Source organism: Mytilus californianus, unplaced genomic scaffold (genome assembly GCF_021869535.1).
Source record: "Mytilus californianus isolate M0D057914Y unplaced genomic scaffold, xbMytCali1.0.p SCAF_15, whole genome shotgun sequence".
Classification (NCBI taxonomy): domain Eukaryota; kingdom Metazoa; phylum Mollusca; class Bivalvia; order Mytilida; family Mytilidae; genus Mytilus; species Mytilus californianus.
This window is the reverse complement of record NW_026262637.1, coordinates 19,245,915-19,265,787: the sequence shown is the minus strand read 5'-3', so window position 1 is coordinate 19,265,787 and position 19,873 is coordinate 19,245,915. Positions and strand designations below refer to the sequence as shown.

The 19,873-nt window shown below is 33.6% G+C and overlaps 1 protein-coding gene across 1 annotated transcript in view; it reads left to right on the top strand.

Annotated features, from left to right (window-relative positions):
• Nucleotides 1–19,873, top strand: part of LOC127725594 (cleavage stimulation factor subunit 3-like) — a 65,024-nt gene that overhangs the window by 14,602 nt on the left and 30,549 nt on the right. The gene's annotated exons all lie outside the window — the stretch shown is intronic.

Sequence of the window (19,873 nt, the reverse complement as noted above, 5' to 3'; positions counted from 1 at the left end):
TAAACTTTTTTTGATTTCAACAAAAATTGAATATATGGGGTTCTTTGATATGCTGAATCTAACCATGAATTTAGATTTTTTATTTGTGGGCCCCGCTATCAAATTGGTTCATATTGAGGTCAAAAGGGTCCAAAATTAAACTTTGTTTGATTTCATCAAAAATTGAATTATTGGGGTTCTTTGATATTCCAAATCTAACCGTGTATTTAGATTTTTAATTTTAAGTCCCGTTTTTTAAATTGGTCTACATTAAGGTCCAAAGGGTCCAAAATTAAACTTAGTTTGATTTTAGCAAAAATTGAATTCTTGGGGTTCTTTGATATGCTGAATCTAAACATGTGTTTAGATTTTTGATTATGGGCCCAGTTTTCAAGTTTGTCCAAGTTGGGTTCCAAAATTAAACTTTGTTTGATTTTAACAAAAATTGAATATATGGGGTTCTTTGATATGCTGAATCTAACCATGTATTTTGATTTTGGACATTGGACCATAATAGGTAAATTAAAAAAATTCAAGTTCTTAGACCACATTCTTTCTGTGTCAGAAACCTATGCTGTGTCAAATATTTAATAACAATCCAAATTCAGAGCTGTATCAAGCTTGAATGTTGTGTCCATACTTGCCCCAACTGTTCAGGGTTCGACCTCTGCGGTCGTATCAAGCTGCGCCCCAGCGAAGCATTTTATTTTCTTTAAAAGTTTCCATTTTAAATTGGTTATTTCTGATTTACATATAAAAGCAAATAATAATGATATGGTTTGAATAGGTAAATTAAAATTTTTTAAGTTCTTAGAGCACATTCATTCTGTGTCAGAAACCTATGCTGTGTCAAATATTTAATCACAATCCAAATTCAGTGCTGTATCAAGCTTGAATGTTGTGTCCATATTTGACCCAACTGTTCAGGGTTCGACCTCTGCGGTCGTATCAAGCTGTGCCCAGCACAGCATTTTATTACCATTTTTTTTTGCGTTTTGTCTTATATGATAAAAATTATAATAGATAGACACTTTGAATCACAAAAATGATCAGCAAGGCAAAATCTAACAAGTCAATTTTTGACAATATAGTTAGTAGACTGTCACTCTTTATAGGAGTGATTGCCCTTAAATGAGGATTTGTTTACCCTCTTTTGTGTTTTGAGCAAAAACTAAAGAAGATAGAGAGAAACTAAACAGACTAAATGATCAGCAATATAAGATAGACAAAACAGATTTTTGTCATAAATTTTATTCTCCTCTACAACTGGTCTACAATATTTGGGAGTGTCCTTTGTTGAATATGCACACAGACCAAGGTGCGCCTCTAGTTTGTAAAAGCTCTCTCTTACAATTGATGCCAAATTTTCATAAAATTTATATCAGCAATTTCTGACAAGTGTCAAAATCAGTTCAAACATCATTAACCTGTAAATGCAAACAGCTGTTTTTATACGACCGACCGCAAAAAAATTTTGGACAGCTATACTTGGTATATATAATCATTACCAGGTATGCATGTCCCTCAGACAGGATTCACCTGACTGACCTTGATCTCATTTCTTGGTCAAGTTTTTGTAATAAGTTTGCTTTCAGATACCATAAGCAGTAGGTCTTGGGACAAGCAAATTTGGGACTCTATTCTAAATCAAACATTTCAATATACCATACAGGAACAAGAACTTTTTATGGAAACTTGATGTCATATTTTTTTTCTTGTAATTTTTAATGGAATTATTTATTATTTCACCACAAATTTAGAAGCAAACAATTTATTTGTTATAAAAGCACTCCCCTCCCCACAACTCCCCTCCCCACAATGGATGAATGAATGGTGTGTTGGGTTTGTAAAATAAGGTCTGGTTTACAGATACTATAAGCAGTTTTGTGTGTGGAATGATTTTCAGGTCTACATTCTACATGACTGTTTGCTAGGGTTCATCTGATCTTGACCTCATTTTCATGGTTCACATTTCTGAGATACATAAGCAGGAGGTCGACAATTGTTTTGTTGTCTCGCCTTAACAGAGTCAAAAAGCAAGACTAAGGTATACTAGGAACAGCGGTGGCAGAGCTGGCATCAACAATTTGTTCAAGGTTTTTGATTTTCATTTAAGTTTAAAGTGGTTTTGTGAACCACTAATGGTATATCAATAATATTTGGTATGCAGTTGTATAAGCATTGGCACATCTCATTTACATGGAGATTATTTGGCCCCTTCCCCTCAGTCATAGTCTGTTGACTTTTAAACTTATGAATAGTACCAAGTCAGGAATATGACAGTTGCTTTCCATTATTTGATGTGTGTGAGCTTCGATTTTGCCATTTAATAAGGGACTTTCCGTTTTGAATTTTCCTTAGAGTTTGGTATTTATTTCTAAGTATTGCTATTTTGTTTTCATCATTTTCTATCAAAATTACCTACAGGCGAGACATATATCTGTGTCAATAGTTTATGGAATAATTGTAAGATGTTCGTGTCCTTCAGGCAGGGTTCATTGATCAACGTTTGGTTTTCGTGCAATATTATAATCAGGGGTAAACTATATTTAGTGTATGGGTTGGTTATAAAGTGTACACGTCCATCTGACCTCATTTTTCATGGTTCTTCGTGAACATTTGGTTTTCATGATTAGATCCAGTTCTGGGATGCTATTAGCAATAGATCAACTTTATTTGGCTAATAGAATTATTGTAAAGGTACATCTTTGTCTGATAGGATTCCTCTGATCTTGACTTCATTTTCATGGTCCATTCATTGGTCAACAATAATTTTTTAGTTACATCTTTTTCTCAGATACTTTAAACTATAAGTCAACTATATTGATAAAATTGAGAATGGAAACAAGGGAATGTGTCAAAAAGACAACAACCAGACCAAAGAGCAGAAAACAGCCCAAGGCCACCAATGGGTCTTCAACACATCGAGAAAATCCAGCACCCGAAAGGCATAAGTGTATGGAATGATTGTAACATGTTTATATGACCATTTAGCAGTGTTAATGTGATTTTGACCTCATTTTCCTGGTACATTGATTTTATTTTTTACTTTTAACATATATCATTCAATCATGAATAATAAAGCAGATGAGATATCTTATGGTATGCAATTTTGTTCAAGGTTTCTTCTCTATTCATTAGAGCATCTAGAAGTTTAGAGTTTTGATTGATGTTAGATTTTTTAAAAGTCAATCTTTGCATTGACAACTTGGATACATGGACAAGTTTACATGGAAATGTATGCTACTATCACGTTTTTAAACATTTATAAGTGACGCATAGTCTAAATTGAAATGATTTGATTGGTTTGCTCTGTAAGAAAAATCCTTATTTCATGCTGCTTTAAGGTGGCTGGGGTGTCTTCATCTTAGATTTTGAAGTAGCAGATGACAATTGATCTAGATCTTTAATGAAATGTGCAAATTTGTAGAGTAGTATGTAGTTCATGTGTAAGACTTTTCATGGTAATATAGAAAATTATGTGTTTTGTCATATTTACAGCTGTATTTTCTAAAAAACACAATATTTGTGTTTGATTCATTATTTTTCAACTTTGCCATGTAAGGGGAGATAACTCAGATAAAGTAATTCTTACAATAGAAAGTGTTGTGAATTTACCTATTTCAATATGTAGCAAGGAAACAAGTCCGTTGACCGCATTTTTTTCTTTTTCTTATCTGAAAGCATGTTATAAGAGCTATCTTCTCACATTTTATCTTAAAATTCTATGATGTAGTTTTCTTTTTATCACACAAAATTGGATTTTCCATGCATAATCTATACAAAATCTGACAATTTTGCACAACCTGTAGCTTGAAAAATAGTCCGGTGACCCATACTTTTTATTATATTTTTGGAAAAAGCATGATAAAAACTACTTTTTGACAAATTATTAAAAAAATTATATCAATTTTAATTAAGACCCACCCATCCACCTTAAATTGCCAGTCTTTGTAAGAATCAGGCAATTTAGAAAAATTTCAAAACATGGAAGAAAAAACCTGACCTAACCACCCTATTTTGAAGGTACCCTCATCCTGAGTTCGAAATGATAGGTCTTTCGTTTCTGTGTGTCTGGTAATTTGAGAAATATCTAGATAAATTTTGGCTAGAATGATAGCAAATTACAGAGTTATCTCCCCTTAATTGTTAATTTCTAGTGTATTTCAACCAAATTATATCTTGAATTACCAGAATAGTGAAAGGAAACGAATGTTATATGCATGCACCATTATACATTCTGAACCTAAATTAATGTAAAGCTGAGTGGGTTTTTGTTTGTCATGTTTTCACCACTGCCTCATTCTTGGGCAGATTGGCACTTAATACACAGGAGCAATATGTGTGGTTCCATTTTACCTAATGAAAAATTAAATTTTCATCTCAGTATCTGTGATCCAAAGTTTTAAAGGTGACCCATTATTTCTTTGACATGACTGCTAGTTTTTTTTCTCTCCAGTAGCATTCATAAAAAACTAAATTTTTTGCCTTCGCCTCTATGCAAAGGGAGCATAAAGACATTATTAAAGTGTTACCAATGACCTTCTGTCCACCCCATTATCGTTTTGGAACTAACTTAAGTTTGCCTCATGCAGATTTTATGAAACTCATACACAAATGCTAAGAAACAAACTTGGCAGACAGAGTTTGAACTTGGGTAGTGAGTCACTTACTGTTCTAGAGTTATGCCCCTTTATAACTTGGAAAATTGCAAATTTTTTCTTTTCTGCACTAATTTAAGTTTGCCTCATGCAAATTTTATGGAACTCGTACACAATGCTAAGTACTTGACCAATAAAACTCTTTAAAAACTTACAGTGACATGATGTCAAAAAGTAGTTTCACATATTATAAGCAAGCTTTAGCAGGGCATTCTTGTCCTCAGACACATTCTTCTTTTATTTTTATTAAATCGTACTACAAAATTCAGAAATTACACCAAACTACTTACCACAGTCTGGTCATCATTGTTAGTAGTGCAATTGCAAAAGAAAGCTTACTTTGAATCCATTTAGATTGGATTTAAACTTCATCTTTACTATCATGGTACAGCTTAATTTCTTACCAAGTTGTCAATTTGTAAGGCATTTGAATGATGAGAAAGTCACATTTTAATGCTTTAGCTGTCATATTTAAGGTTTCATGAATATCATCTATTTTTATTAGAAACAGACCTCAATTTTAATAAAATCCTGAAATATTTAGTAAAAAATTTATTATGAATTAGAATATGTTGTCTCTATGGAGGATAATCATATATCATGTATCCCCTCTTTTGTTCGCTCCTCTGTTTCAAAATAACAAGCTTTTTAAAAGACTGTTATAAATTGATAGAATATAAATAAGGGAACTTAAAAATTAAAAAACAATGATAAGTCCGTGTCCTTGTTATTGAGATATAATCAATTGAAAATTTGGCGGGAAATGATTCTCTCTAGATTTTTCATACATTAAACATAAGAACATTTTTTCTTTCAAAAACAAATAAAAAATTACAAGGATTTCATACGATTTCAAAAATGGGGTTTTAAACTATATGATATAAAATTATGAAAAGAAAAGTAGGGGTTAGCGGTCAAAATTTTTATTGGCACTACATGGATAAAACTAGAGGATTCCGAATATCTGACAAAAAGTCAAAAACAAGAGAAGCAATCATCCTTAAAAGAAATTCAGACTGTCTGTCGTATTACTGAAACTTGATTGAAACATGTTTAGCTAATAGTACTTTTTTGTGAATATATATATGAAAAGTTAACAAACAGTACCTTAAAACAAGACCAAAGAAGATGGAGAAAATGTTTTTTTTCTAAATATGCATTAAAATTTGACAAACAGAAAAAGTTTTAAATGAATAATAGGTTATTTCCCTTTGAAGCATTTAAGTTTATTAAAATATTTTTCATTTAATTTTGAGTATTTTACATTTTAGAGTACAGAAAACTCCTTTTGCTAGTATAGAAAGACTAACTTTAGAAGGGATACTTATAAAAGCTTGAATTTATACATTTTAATTGCAATTAGAAAATTACTACCTTAGTCAGCCTGCCTTACAAATATTGTTCAAAGGACTTGACAATTGTTTTGGTAATACATTCTGCTGAACAGTAAATTACAGCAATTGTAAAGATGAAGTAGAATTAAAATCTACGGTAATAGGATTGTAAGGGATATTTTAATTTAGAACTTGATCTACTTGCGTTGGTGATTTGACTGTGGCTCTCTTCAAGCAATTTGGTAAAATTTCTGACCAGTTAACTTATTGTTTGATTATTTTAAAATAATTGTGATTGTGTCAGAATTTTTAATGATTTGCATAAATGTAGTGAACACTTATGGTCCAAGTAACAGTAAAATACTATCATTTGTTCCAATCTGACAGGGGCCTAGGTCCAAGCCTGTCAACACTGAGGTTGTGAGTTAGAGTCCTGCATGTGGCAGATGCATTTTGACTCCATCTTAATTGACTAGGATTGTCAGTTTTCCTACCTTAGGTCTGTTGTTCCCTCTGGGCACTTGTGCTTCCTCCACGAATAAATAGTGCCTCCACAAAAATAACCAACAATGCTGAAAGTTGGCATTAAACCTCAATCAGTTCTTCAATCCAATCTGACAATTTATCACTATAGCTTAATTTCTAAAGGATGAGACAAAATGTTCCATTGCATTGGACATTCTGACAGGACAATGTTGGAATATTTTTCTGAAACTACAGACCTTGCTGAACTACAGTCAATATCTGAACTACAGTCAATATATAGCAGTAAATTTGGTCTCTCTGTCTCATTGGCAATCATACCACATCTTCTTTATTTTATATGACCTCCATACTCATATGTGGGCTGTCATTTCTGTTTTAAACTAAATAGGAACAGTTTGGAAACCCTTAAACAGATACTTACATTTCATAGAGTTCCAGTAAGGTACTCTTCTTAGGTCACAAGGTCATGTTTCAAAAATGCCTCAAGTCACCAGGTCACTTTTAAGCATTTAAATTGTTTAAATAAAACGATTTGGAACATTTTTAAAGTTCACAGGTAATTTTAAGGGTGGCAAGGTCGCCCACCAATCACATAAGGATTATGTAAGATTTGACTATGTTGGCAATATTTTGAATGGTTGTGGCTTATAAAGAGTTAATAGAATACAAGGATGGGCCACATCGTTATGCACTGTTTCTGTCTCAAACTTGTGGCTTATCTGAACCAAACGTTGGAGCAATGATGTATATAAGGTATATATTTTAATCACCGATTTCCATTCCATATTAGAATATTAAATGCTACCCCAAGTCCATTATAATTTGTCAAATTATTTTGTTTTGAAAAAACTTTCAAAATTTTCAAAAGGGGATAGGTGATTTGAAGACTGAAGACCCTGTACAATGCATAATCATTATAATGGGTGCTGATTACATTTAAAGCTTGGCAGGAATGATCCATTGAACTTTATGGCAAATCACATGTTTAGCTCACCTGCTCCAAAGCGGCCAGTATGAGCTGTTCCCATCACTTGGCATCAGTTGTACGCCGAAGATGTCTTGTTAAACTTAAACAAAAGTCTTCTCTGAAACTACAGGACCAATTTGAACCAAATTTGGCCACAATCATCATTGGGTATCTAGTTAAAAAGTTGTGTTCGATGACCCTGCTGACTGGGTTAAACATAGAACATAGGGATAAAATGCTAGTTGTGCCTATTATCTTGAAAGCTGCTGTAGATAGAAAAATCTTGACTGGGTAGATATGTCAAGAATGTTGAGATCAACTTAAATAAAAAACTTTTTATACAGTTATTGCCCTTTAATGACAAAATTGATCATTTTTTTCCATTTCTGCACATTAATGTCTTGAAAACTATGAAAGATGGAAACAAACTTTTAAAAGCAAAAATGATCAACAAGACAAGATCTACAAATAAGTCAACATGGCCAAAATCGCAGTTGACTCCTTACAATTTGTTTTGTGTATTTGCCTATTATCTTGAAAACTATAACAGATGGATAGAAATTTGCAAAAATGATCAGCAAGATGAGATCTACAAATATGTTATCCACTTATGTTAACATTGCTGAGATTGTCAGTCAAATCTTTATAGGAGTTATTGCCACCTTAATAATGGTCTTTTATGGCTGAGATTGTAAGTCAACTCTTTATATGAGTTATTGCCCCTTTGATGATATTTCCAATTTTTTTGAATTTTTTGTGAAATCTTTGGTGCATACACATAGATCAAGGTGAGCAACACTGGCCCTTTAAAGCCTCTAGTTGTTGTTTATGAAGCTTTGCCTCTTGTTCTTTAAACCTTAATTGGGAAGTGTGAATGTTCTTTCGTAAAATTTCCCAATTTCAATCTAGCTAGATGAAAACAGAGTTGCTGAAGCAAATCTTTATATTAATTCTGAACAATTACAAAATTTGAAGAAGAAAAAAAATACAAATCAAAATGCTGAAATATTGTGTAAGTATACAAGACAATATCTTGTCTGTTAACCTCTTGTGAATCTCTATGATATGAATGAGGCAAAGAAGTTCTGCATGAAGCATGAAAGTTCTTATAAGATTTTTTGAAGAAAAAATGGATAGCTTTAAAACATGTCCAAATATATTTATATGTGGTTTTATTTATTAACCTTTTAAGATTTGTCACTAGTATCACAGCACAAAACAATTCTGATTATTAAAAGTTGGGGTATAACTAACAAACAAGTAACTTTCAAAATTACCAAAGTTATGTTAAAATCAAGGCTCTTTTAAATATCACTGATATATAGTAGTTTTGTAAATTTCATGTTAAATGGTGTATATTCATACAGAGTTTACTAGCTTAGTGATTCAGTGGCCCAAGTAGTTCATTTACAGTGATCACTAGCCCATCAATACTCAGAAGTTGCAATTTTAAACCCTGTTCATAGAATACCTAAGTTGAACTCCAATTTTAATTGCTTTGGATTGTCATTTTTTCCTGCCAAATGTTGGTGGTTCTCTCCTAGTACTCTGGCTTCGTCCACAAATAAAAACTAGCTGCATGATTTACCAAAGTGTGCTGAAAGTGGAGTAAACATCAACAATCAATCAATACTCTTTAGAGCCTCTAGTTTAGTATTTTTGCCTATTATCTTGAAAATAATAATAGATAGATAGAATTTTGAATAGCAAAAATGATCTACAAATAAGCAACTAGCTGAAATCTTCATTTGAGTTGTTACTGTAGTTATTGCCCATTAAAGATGATTTTTACCATTTTTAGCTCACCTGGCCCGAAGGGCCAAGTGAGCTTTTCTCATCACTTAGCGTCCGTCGTCGTCGTCGTTAGCTTTTTACAAAAATCTTCTCCTCTGAAAACACAGGGCCAAATTTAACCATACTTGGCCATAATCATTATTAGGGTATCTAGTTTAAAAAATTTGTCTGATGACCCCGCCTTCCAACCATCATGGCCGACTTGGTTAAAAATAGAACATAGGGGTAAAATGCAGTTTTTGGTTTATATCTCTGAAACTACAGCATTTAGAGCAAATCTGACAGGTGGCAAAATGTTCATCAGATTTAGATTTATCTGCCCTGAAATTTTCAGAAGAATCTGGCAACCTGTTGTTGGTTGCTGCCCCTGAGTTAGTAATTTTAAAAAAATTTTGCAGTTTTTTGTTATTATCTTAGATATCATTATAATATCTAACTTCTAATACTATTAATTATGATTTTAACCTTATTTTACATGATTTCCAAAGCATCAGTAAATACAGGTGAGCGACACAGGCTTTTGAGAGCCTCTAGTTTTATTTTTTTGTCTATTATCTTGAAAAGTATAATATACATGTACATAGAAACTTTAAAAAGCAAAAATGATCAGCAGGACAAGATTTACAACTACGTCAACATGACTGAAATTGTCAGTTAATGCTTTATAGCGTTATGCATCCCTTTCATAATGATTTTTACCAAAAAGTGGCCATTTTTGAAGATGCAGGTGAGCATTACAGGAGAGCCTTCAGTTTTGATGGTGTTATGAAAGTTGAATCATGAAAATATGTTGCATATTTACGTCCTTTTTAGCTCACCTGACCCGTGAGCTTTTCTCATCACTTGGCATTCGTCATACGTTGTCATCGTCTGTTAACTTTTTAAAAAATCTTCTCTGAAACTACTGGGCCAAATTTAACAAAACTTGGCCACAATCATCATTGGGGTATCTAGTTTAAGATGGCCGACATGGCTAAAAATAGAACATAGAGGTAAAATGCAAGTTTTGTCTAATATTTTGAAAACTGTTATAAATAGAGAAAATCTGACGGAGCAGAAATGTTCAGAATGTTGAGCTCTACCAATTGTCCGTATACGTCAAAATTGTCAGACGACTTCTTATAGGAGTTATTGTCCCTTAAATGACAAATTTTACCATTTTTTTTCGTTTTTGCGTGTTATCTTGAAAAGCTTAATAGATAGAGGGAAACTTTAAATTGCAAAAATGATCAGCAAGACAAGTTCTACAGATAAGTCAAATGGTCGACTCCTTATAGAGTTATTGTCCTTTCATGACGATTTTTACCAATTTTTTGCGTTTTTGCCTTATATCTTGAAAATTATAATAGATAGATAGAAACTTAAATAAGCAAAAATAATCAGCAAGGCAGGATCTTCAATTAAGACAATATGGAGGAAATCGTCTGTTGACTCCTTATTGGAGTAATTGCCCTTAAATGACAAATTTTACCATTTTTTTTAAAATTTTTGCCTATTATCTTGAACACTATAATAGAAAGAGAGAAATTTTAAATACCAAAAATGATCAGCAAGACAAGTTCTATAAATAAGTCTAACATGGTCGAAATCGTCAGTCGACTCCTTATAAGAGTTATTGCTCTTTGATGACGATTTTTACCAATTTTTTGCGTTTTTGCCTTATATCTTAAAAATTATAATAGATAGATAAACTTAAATAAGCAAAAATGATCAGCAAGACAAGATCTACTATTAAGACAATATGGAGGAAATCATCTGACGATTCCTTATTGGAGTTATTGCCCTTTAATGACGCTTTTTACCTTTTTTTTTTGCGTTTTGCCTTAAATGATAAAAATTATAATAGATAAATAGACACTTTAAATCACAAAAATGATCAGCAAGGCAAGATCTACTAACAAGTCAAATTTTGCCTATATAGTTAGTAGACTGTCACTCTTTATAGGAGTGATTGCCCTTAAATGAGGATTTGTTTACCCTCTTTTGTGTTTTGAGCAAAAACTAAAGAAGATAGAGAGGAATTAAACAGACTAAATGATCAGCAATACAAGATCAACAAAACAGAGATTTTTGTCACGAATTCTATTCTCGCCTTCAATGTAGGAGAGTGTTCTTTGTTGATTGCACATAGACCAAGGTGAGCGACACAGGCTCTTTAGATCCTCTAGTTTGAAATTGCATTGGATATTCCAGCTTCTATTTTAACTAAGTGATGCGATAAAGATTAACACGAGCAAGTATTATATAGCTTTTTTTTATTCTAACAAGAAACATGGTATATCCAAATATATCAATAAATTAACAACTTTTGAAGAAAAAAACCATTAAAAGTTTAATTCATTAACCTATTGCATCCATGTATGTTATTATTGAGATTCAAGGCATGGTTACATTTCTCTCTTTTCGAAGGAATTCTTCAGAATTTTTTCGGGGAAAGAGTTTTGAAGTCACTCCTTGACCACGTGGAACAATTATTTTCCAAATATTTCCTTGTCAATGAAATATTTTATTGATCAAAATTATTTTAAAAGGCCAAGTGAGCTAATTTTATCACTTGGCGTCCGGCGTCTTCTGTTGTCGTCATTTAAACTTTAACATGTTCAAAAATCTTCTCTGAAACTACTTGGCAAATTGGAACTAAAGTTTATAGCCACAATTATCCTTGGAGTATCAAATTGTAAACCAAAATAGATACAGAAAATCTGACATGAGCAGAAATGTTCAGAATGGTGAGATCTATCTAATGTTTGTTTACCTCAAACCTGTTGGACAACTTATAGTAATTTTTGCCCTTAAAATTGTATTTTACAAATAAAAAAATAATATTTACCTATAAACTTAAAAACTACTACAGATAGAGGTATAATAGATATAAATAGAGAGAAAATTTGTTTTGCCCTTTAATGATGATTTTTACCTATTTTTGTATGTTTGACTGATATTGTTGAATAAAAAAAACTGTGAACATCTAATATGATCAGCAAGACAAGATATACAAATATGTCAACATAACCGAAATTCAGACAACTACTTGAAGGCGTTATTGCCCTTTGTTGATGATTTTTACTTTTTTTGCATTTTTGATCAGCAACTGTCAGTCCGCTACTTATTAAAAGATAACTGTATTGTATTTTAAGCTTGGCCTTCGTAAAACGTAGATTTTACTGTCGTAAATTGAGTTTACCTAGCAGAGTGTAGCGGCGCTAGGTAAGCAAATATTTGTGACAGTTAAATCAAGTTTTTACGAAGGCCAAGCTTCTCCATTCTAATATGCCACATATTAAAATAAATTCCATTTTATTAAATAATTTGTCTTAAAAAAGCCATAAATGAAAAAGTCTGTGAAACTGTTACATCGTCTTTGGCATCTAAACAATCAGATGTCATAGGTATACTACTTGTGTCAAACGTATTTATACTTTTCATATGCTGCTGAATGGTTTAAATATTGACACGAAGAAGATTTTGAGGCACAAAATGTGACTTTTTTGTTTATTTTTTGAGAAGCACACACCATACAAAGGAGTAGGGGCCTTAAGGCCCGGTTTTGGCCCAAGAAAATAAAGTTTTTGAGAACTGGTTCAAAGTTGCACTTAATATTTTGAAATGCATAAAAACAAGAAATATACTGGTTCATGAATTACATGACGTCACAGTTACATCATGATATGCACCATTTTAATGAAAACAAAAAAAAATGCAGAGTTTATGCAGTTTTCCATCAATATTTCATTTATGAGCAGTGTGAAACAGTGTGCGCAGGCAAGAAACAACAAATTTATTTAAGATTAGCTTTATTATAACTATTAACATATTCTAACCAAATATAAAGTTGTTTCTTGGGTGCGCACATACTTTTTCAATCAAATATACATTAAAAAATTGATGTAAAACTAGGAAAACCTAGACATTTTACAAAATATACAAATTTTGTCATCGTTTTTTGCCATGGTTACCTGATAAATGTTTTTCTGAACATTTTGTACTTTAGTGTAGTTAGGACAAATTTAAGAATATGTATGGTAACTTTTTAATTTGCACTAATATTTGGGCTGAATAAGGGCCTTATTGCCCCGACTCCTTTGGAATTCAAAATGGTGGCTTTCCTTAGTAACGGACTGGTAGAAAGTGGAATCTAAGTTATCTAACCCTTCAAAATATTTGTCAATGTCCAATGAAAATTATTGTTCTAAACAAATTGCATTAGAATGAGAGTTTATTGCCCTTGAAAGATGATTTTTAACTATTTTTGTTTTTGTTTGTCAAAATCTATAGTAGAGAAACTGTAAATAGAAAACAAATCAGCAATAGAAGATCAACAAAAACGAATTTTTATTAAATTCTAGTCTACTAATGTAAGAGAGTGGCCATTTTTGAAGAATATATACATTTTTGCAGGTGAGCATTTAACACAGGTTCCTTGGAGCCTCAAATTGTACTGGTACAAAAATTGTACTTTAAACTTATTAAAAAATGGTTATGACATCATTGGTGAAATCAGTACCTTAAAAGTATATGTAACATTATGAAATGTCAATAGTTTATGATGTTCCATTTCATGACTTTTATAGACAGCAGTTAACAGATTGATGTAAAAAATGGGTAAATGTCTTGACATTCAGTTTCATATTTACCATAAAAATAAAAAAAATAAAAAAAACAAAATCCTGTACTGGTCAAGAACCAGTTACTGTCATAAATTAATGTTTTTTTGTCGTCCCTTCTGTCGCAGAAAGCTCGACATAGGGATAGTGACCCGGCGGCGTTGTTAACTAACTACTTAAAAGCTTTATATTTTAGAAGGTGGAAGACCTAGATGCTTCATACTTTGTATATAGATACCTTATGTTATGAAGTTTCTGTCTGTCATATGTTCATTGTCCTTGACCTCATTTTCATTGTTCAGTGACTACTTGAAAAAAAAGTTAAGATTTTTTATAATGTTAATTTCACTGTTATTATGAGAAATAGGATAACTATATTTAGTATGTGTGTACCTTGCAAGGTCCTCATGCCTGTCAGACAGTTTTCATCTGACCTCGACCTCATTTCATGGATCAGTGAACAAGGTTAAGTTTACGTGGTCAAGTCCATATATCAGATAATATAAGCAATAGGTCTACTGTATTTGGTGTATGGAATGATTGTAAGGTGTCCAACTGGCAGGTGTCATCTGACCTTGACCTCATTTTCATGGTTCAGTGGTTAAAGTTAAGTTTTTGTCGAGCCTGCGACTTTTGTCGCAGAAAACTCGACAGGGATAGTGATCCGGCGGCTGCAACGGCATCGGCGGCTTTAGCTTACTTCTTAAAAGCTTTATATTTTAGAAGGTGGAAGATCTGGATGCTTCATACTTTGTATATGGATGCCCCATGTTACGAAGTTTCAGTAAGTCACATGTCCAATGTTCTTGACCTCATTTTCATGGTTCAGTGACTACTTGAAAAAAAAGTTAAGATTTTTTGTAATGTTAAATTCTCTTTTATTATAAGTAATAGGATAACTATATTTGGTATGTGCGTACCTTGCAAGGTCCTCATGCCCGTCAGATAGTTTTCACTTGACCTCGACCTCATTTCATGGATCAGTGAACAAGGTTAAGTTTTGGTGGTCAAGTCCATATCTCAGATACTATAAGCAATAGGTCTCGTATATTCGGTGTATGGAATGATTGTAAGGTGTACATGTCCAACTGGCAGGTGTCATCTGACCTTGACCTCATTTTCATGGTTCAGTGGTTATAGTTAAGTTTTTGTGTTTTGGTTTGTTTTTCTTATACTGTATGCAATAGGTCTACTATATTTGGTGTATGGAATGATTGTAAGGTGTACATGTCTAGCTGGCAGGTGTCATCTGACCTTGACCTCAGTTTCATGGTTCAGTGGTCAAAGTTAAGTTTTTGAGTTTTGGTCTTTTTTTCTAATACTGTATGCAATAGGTCTACTTTATTTGGTGTATGGAATGATTGTAAGGTGTACATGACTAGCTGGCAGGTGTCATCTGGCCTTGACCTCATTTTCATGGTTCAGTGGTCAAAGTTAAGTTTTGAGTTTTGGTCTTTTTTTCTAATACTATATGCAATAGTTCAACTATATTTGGTGTATGGAAATATTTTATGATCTAAATGTCAGTCACACAGGTTTTATTTGACCTTGACCTCATTTTCAAGGTTCATTGCTCAGTGTTAAGTTTTTGTGTTTTGGTCTGTTTTTCTTAAACTATAAGCAATAGGTCAACTATATTTGTTGTATGGAAGAATTGTTAGCTGTACATGCCTGCCTAACATGGTTCATCTGACCTTGACCTCATTTTCATGGTTCATTGGTCAATGTTTAGTTTACTTGGTTAATGTTAAGTTTATGTGACAGTTGTAATAAAGCTTTATATTTAGGACTATCAACATAATATCAATGATTAGTAAAGAAGGCGAGACATTTCAGCATGTGCACTCTTGTTGTATTTTGGTCATTTTTAGCTCTTCTCATCACTTGGTGTCCGTCTTCCGTCGTCCGTCGTCGTTAGCTTTTTACAAAAATCTTCTCCTCTGAAACCACTGGGCCAAATTAAACCAAACTTAGCCACAATCATTATTAGGGTAACTAGTTTAAAAAATGTGTCCGATGACCCCGCCAACCAACCAAGATGGCCGCCATGGCTAAAAATTAGAACATATGGGTAAAATGTAGATTTTGGCTTATATCTCTGAAACCAAAGCATTTAGAGTAAATCTGACATAGGGTAAAACTGATTATCAGGTCAAGATCTATCTGCCCTGAAATTTTCAGACAAATCTGACAACCAGTTGTTGGGTTGCTGCCCTTGAATTGGTAATTTTAAGGAAATTTTGCAGTTTTTGGTTATTATCTTGAATATTATTATAGATAGAGATAAACTGTAAACAGCAATAATGTTCAGCAAAGTAAGATCTACAAATAAGTTGTCATGACCAAAATTGTCAGTCGACCCCTTTAGGAGTTATTGCCCTTAATAGTCAATTTTTAACAATTTTTCGTAATTTTTGTAATCTTTTACAAGAGTCTTCTTCTCTGAAACTACTGAGACAAATTTAACCATACTTGGCCATAATCATTATTAGGGTATCTAGTTTAAAAAATTTGTCCAATGACCCCGCCTTCCAACCATCATGGCCGACTTGGTTAAAAATAGAACATAGGGGTAAAATGCAGTTTTTGGTTTATATCTCTGAAACTAAAGCATTTAGAGCAAATCTGACAGGTGGCAAAAATGTTCATCAGATTTAGATTTATCTGCCCTGAAATATTCTGACGAATCTGACAACCCGCTGTTGGGTTGCTGCCCCTGAGTTAGTAATTTTACAAAAATTTTGCAGTTTTTTGTTATTATCTTAGATTTAATTATAATATCTAATATCTAAAACTATTAATTATGATTTCAACCTTATTAAGTCTCCCAAACTTAAGTCTCCCAAACGAAGTTTGAGAAGACATTGGTTTTGCTCAGTTCTTCTTATTATTATTCTTCTTCTTCTTCTTCCTCTTCCTCTTCCGCCGCTTTTAGATTAGAACTTGTTTGCACCCGTTCTCCAAAACTGCTTGTCAGGTTAACTTAGTGTTTCACAATATGTTAGACTAACATGTCTAGTGGTGCAAACAGGGTTTTGTTTGTGCAATAGGGTTTATAAAGGGGTACTTTGAGGGGCAAAAAGAAAGGAAGGTTTTACTATAGAACCCTATGGGATTTTATTTTTTTAAATTTTCAAATGATTATAAATTGAAAACCGTTTGTGATAGAAACAATCTTTTTAATTGAAAATGTCCTAAATGATAAAGCACATTAAATGAAATACAGGGTTAGTCCCCAGGGGTCACCCCCACCCCCTGCCATTTAAGAAAGTTCTAATACCTTGTAAGTGGTCAAGATCCCCACCCCTAAACCATATATATTCTGGTTTGTCATGCTAAGATGGTTTGAATGATATACAGGGTTAGTCCCCAGGGGTCATCCCGACCCCCTGCCATTTGAGAAAGTTCTAATATCTTGTAAATGGTCAAGATCCCCACCCCTAAACCATATATATTCTGGTTTGTCATGATAAAGCACATCAAATGAAATACAGGTTTAGTCCCCAGGGGTCACCCCCACCCCCTGCCATTTAAGAAAGTTCTAATATCTTGTAAGTAGTCAAGATGCCCACCCCTAAACCATATATATTCTGGTTTTTCATGCTTAGATAGTTTGAATGATATACAGGGTTAGTCCCTACCCCTGCCATTTTAGAAAGTTCTAATATCTTGTAAATGGTCCAGATCCCCACCCCTAAACCATATATATTCTGGTTTGTCATGATAAAGCACATCAAATGAAATACAGGGTTAGTCCCCAGGGGTCACCCCCACCCCCTGCCATTTTATGATTTAAGAAAGTTCTAATATCTTGTAAATGGTCAAGATCCCCACCCCTAAACCATATATATTCCTGTTTTGTCATGTCTCAAACATTTGAATGAGGTATAGGGTCAGTCCCCAGGGGTTCCCCCCCCCCCCCCCCCCTATGTTCTAGTATCTTGTAAATGGTCGAGATCCCCACCCCTAAACCATATATATTCAGGTTTGTCATGCAAAGATGGTTTGAATGATACACAGGGTTAGTCCCCAGGGGTCATCCTGACCCCCCGCCATTTGAGAAAGTTCTAATATCTTGTAAATGGTCAAGATCCCCACCCCTAAACCATATATATTCCTGTTCATCATTTCTCGAAACATTTGAATGACGTTTAGGGTCAGTCCCCAGGGTTCCCCCCACCCCCTATGTTCTAGTATCTTGTAAATGGTCAAGATCCCCACCCCAAAACCATATATATTCTGGTTTGTCATGCGAAGATGGTTTGAATGATATACAGGGTTAGTCCCCAGGGGTCATCCTGACCCCCTGCCATTTGAGAAAGTTCTAATATCTTGTAAATGGTCAAGATCCCCACCCCTAAACCATATATATTCCTGTTCATCATGTCTCGAACATTTGAATGACGTATAGGGTCAGTCCCCAAGGGTTCCCCCCACCCCCAATATTCTAGTATCTTGTAAATGGTCGAGATCCCCACCCCTTAACCATATATTCAGGTTTGTCATGCCAAGATGATTTGAATGATATACAGGGTTAGTCCCCAGGCATCACTAATGCATATAACTTTCTGGACCAAACCAATTTTTACTGGACTTTGCCCAATGTCAGGCGACCCTGGAAATTAAGAATTATGGGAGCTTAGTTTGGGAGACTTTTTGGTTTCTAATACTTTATGCAATAGGTCAACTATATTTGGTGTATGGAAATATTTTATGATGTACATGTCAGTCTGGCAGATTTTATTTGACCTTGACCTCATTTTCACGGTTCATTGATCAGTGTTATTTTTTGTGTTTTGGTCTGTTTTTCTTAAACTGAAAGCAATAGGTCGACTATATTTGGTGTTTGGAATGATTGTAAGGTGTATATGTCTGTCTGGCAGGTATCATCTGACCTTGACCTCATTTTCATGGTTCATTGGTCAATGTTAAGTTTTCATGGTTAAGTTTGTTTCTAAGATACTATAAGCAATAGGTCAATTATATTTAATGCATAGATTGATTGTAAGGTGTACATGTCTGTCTGGCATGGTTCATCTGACCTTGACCTCATTTTCATGGTTCATTGGTCAATGTTAAGTTTTCTTGGTTAAGTTTGTTTCTTAGAAACTATAAGCAATAGGTCAACTATATTTGGTGTATGGAATGATTGTAAGATGTACATGAATTTCTGGTTTGGTTTATCTAACCTTGACCTCACTTCCTTGGATCATGTTAAGTTTATGTGATACTTGTAGTAAAGCTTTTTATTTAGGACTATCAACATAAACACAATGGTCAGTAAAGCAGCGATACATTTCAGCGTGTGCACTCTTGTTCTATTCTGTTCAAGTTTATTTTAAATTTGTCACATTTAATGAATGTTAACCCTAACCATGCTGAGCCCCTCATATGACGGGATGACCCAGACCACCGTTATTTGGCTCTAATGGCTCTCCATACTTTTAGAGGTCAACTTTATGATACTTATTTCGAAATTTGATGCATGTTCCCTCATGTTTCTCATGTTTAAGTAGCATTTTGAGCTCAAATACGAACTTGGAAAATTGAAATCGGATAAAACTGGTTTTTCTGGAGGTGTGGGCTTCCCTTCTGTGTCTTACACAGGAAGTTCAGAGGCCTAAAACTTTCAAAAATAGTGTAAACCCGCAGGCATATATCTACTGATCAGAATTATTATTGAAATACGCAGAGGAAACGACTACTTCCGGTTTCAGGTCCAGTTGAAGTCCAAAATCGGAAAAAATCGTGAAATTCCGTATTTTTTGTCCAAATGACCTTCTTTAGACTGGTGTTCCCAGATCAGTTTCACTCTAACCTAAGAACTGTTGGGGTTAATGTGTTTACTGGGGTCCACTGTACATGCAGACTACAGCTGGATACCTATATCAGCATCCTCGGTCTTTGGGGGTCAAGAAATAGGATGAAAAATCGTCAAAAATCACGCTTTTTGCACCTGATGACCAACTTTGGGGCAAATCAAATTATACAGTTGGAAAGGAGCTTTACAAATAAATCCAGATCAAGCTCTTATTTTAGTTATATAAA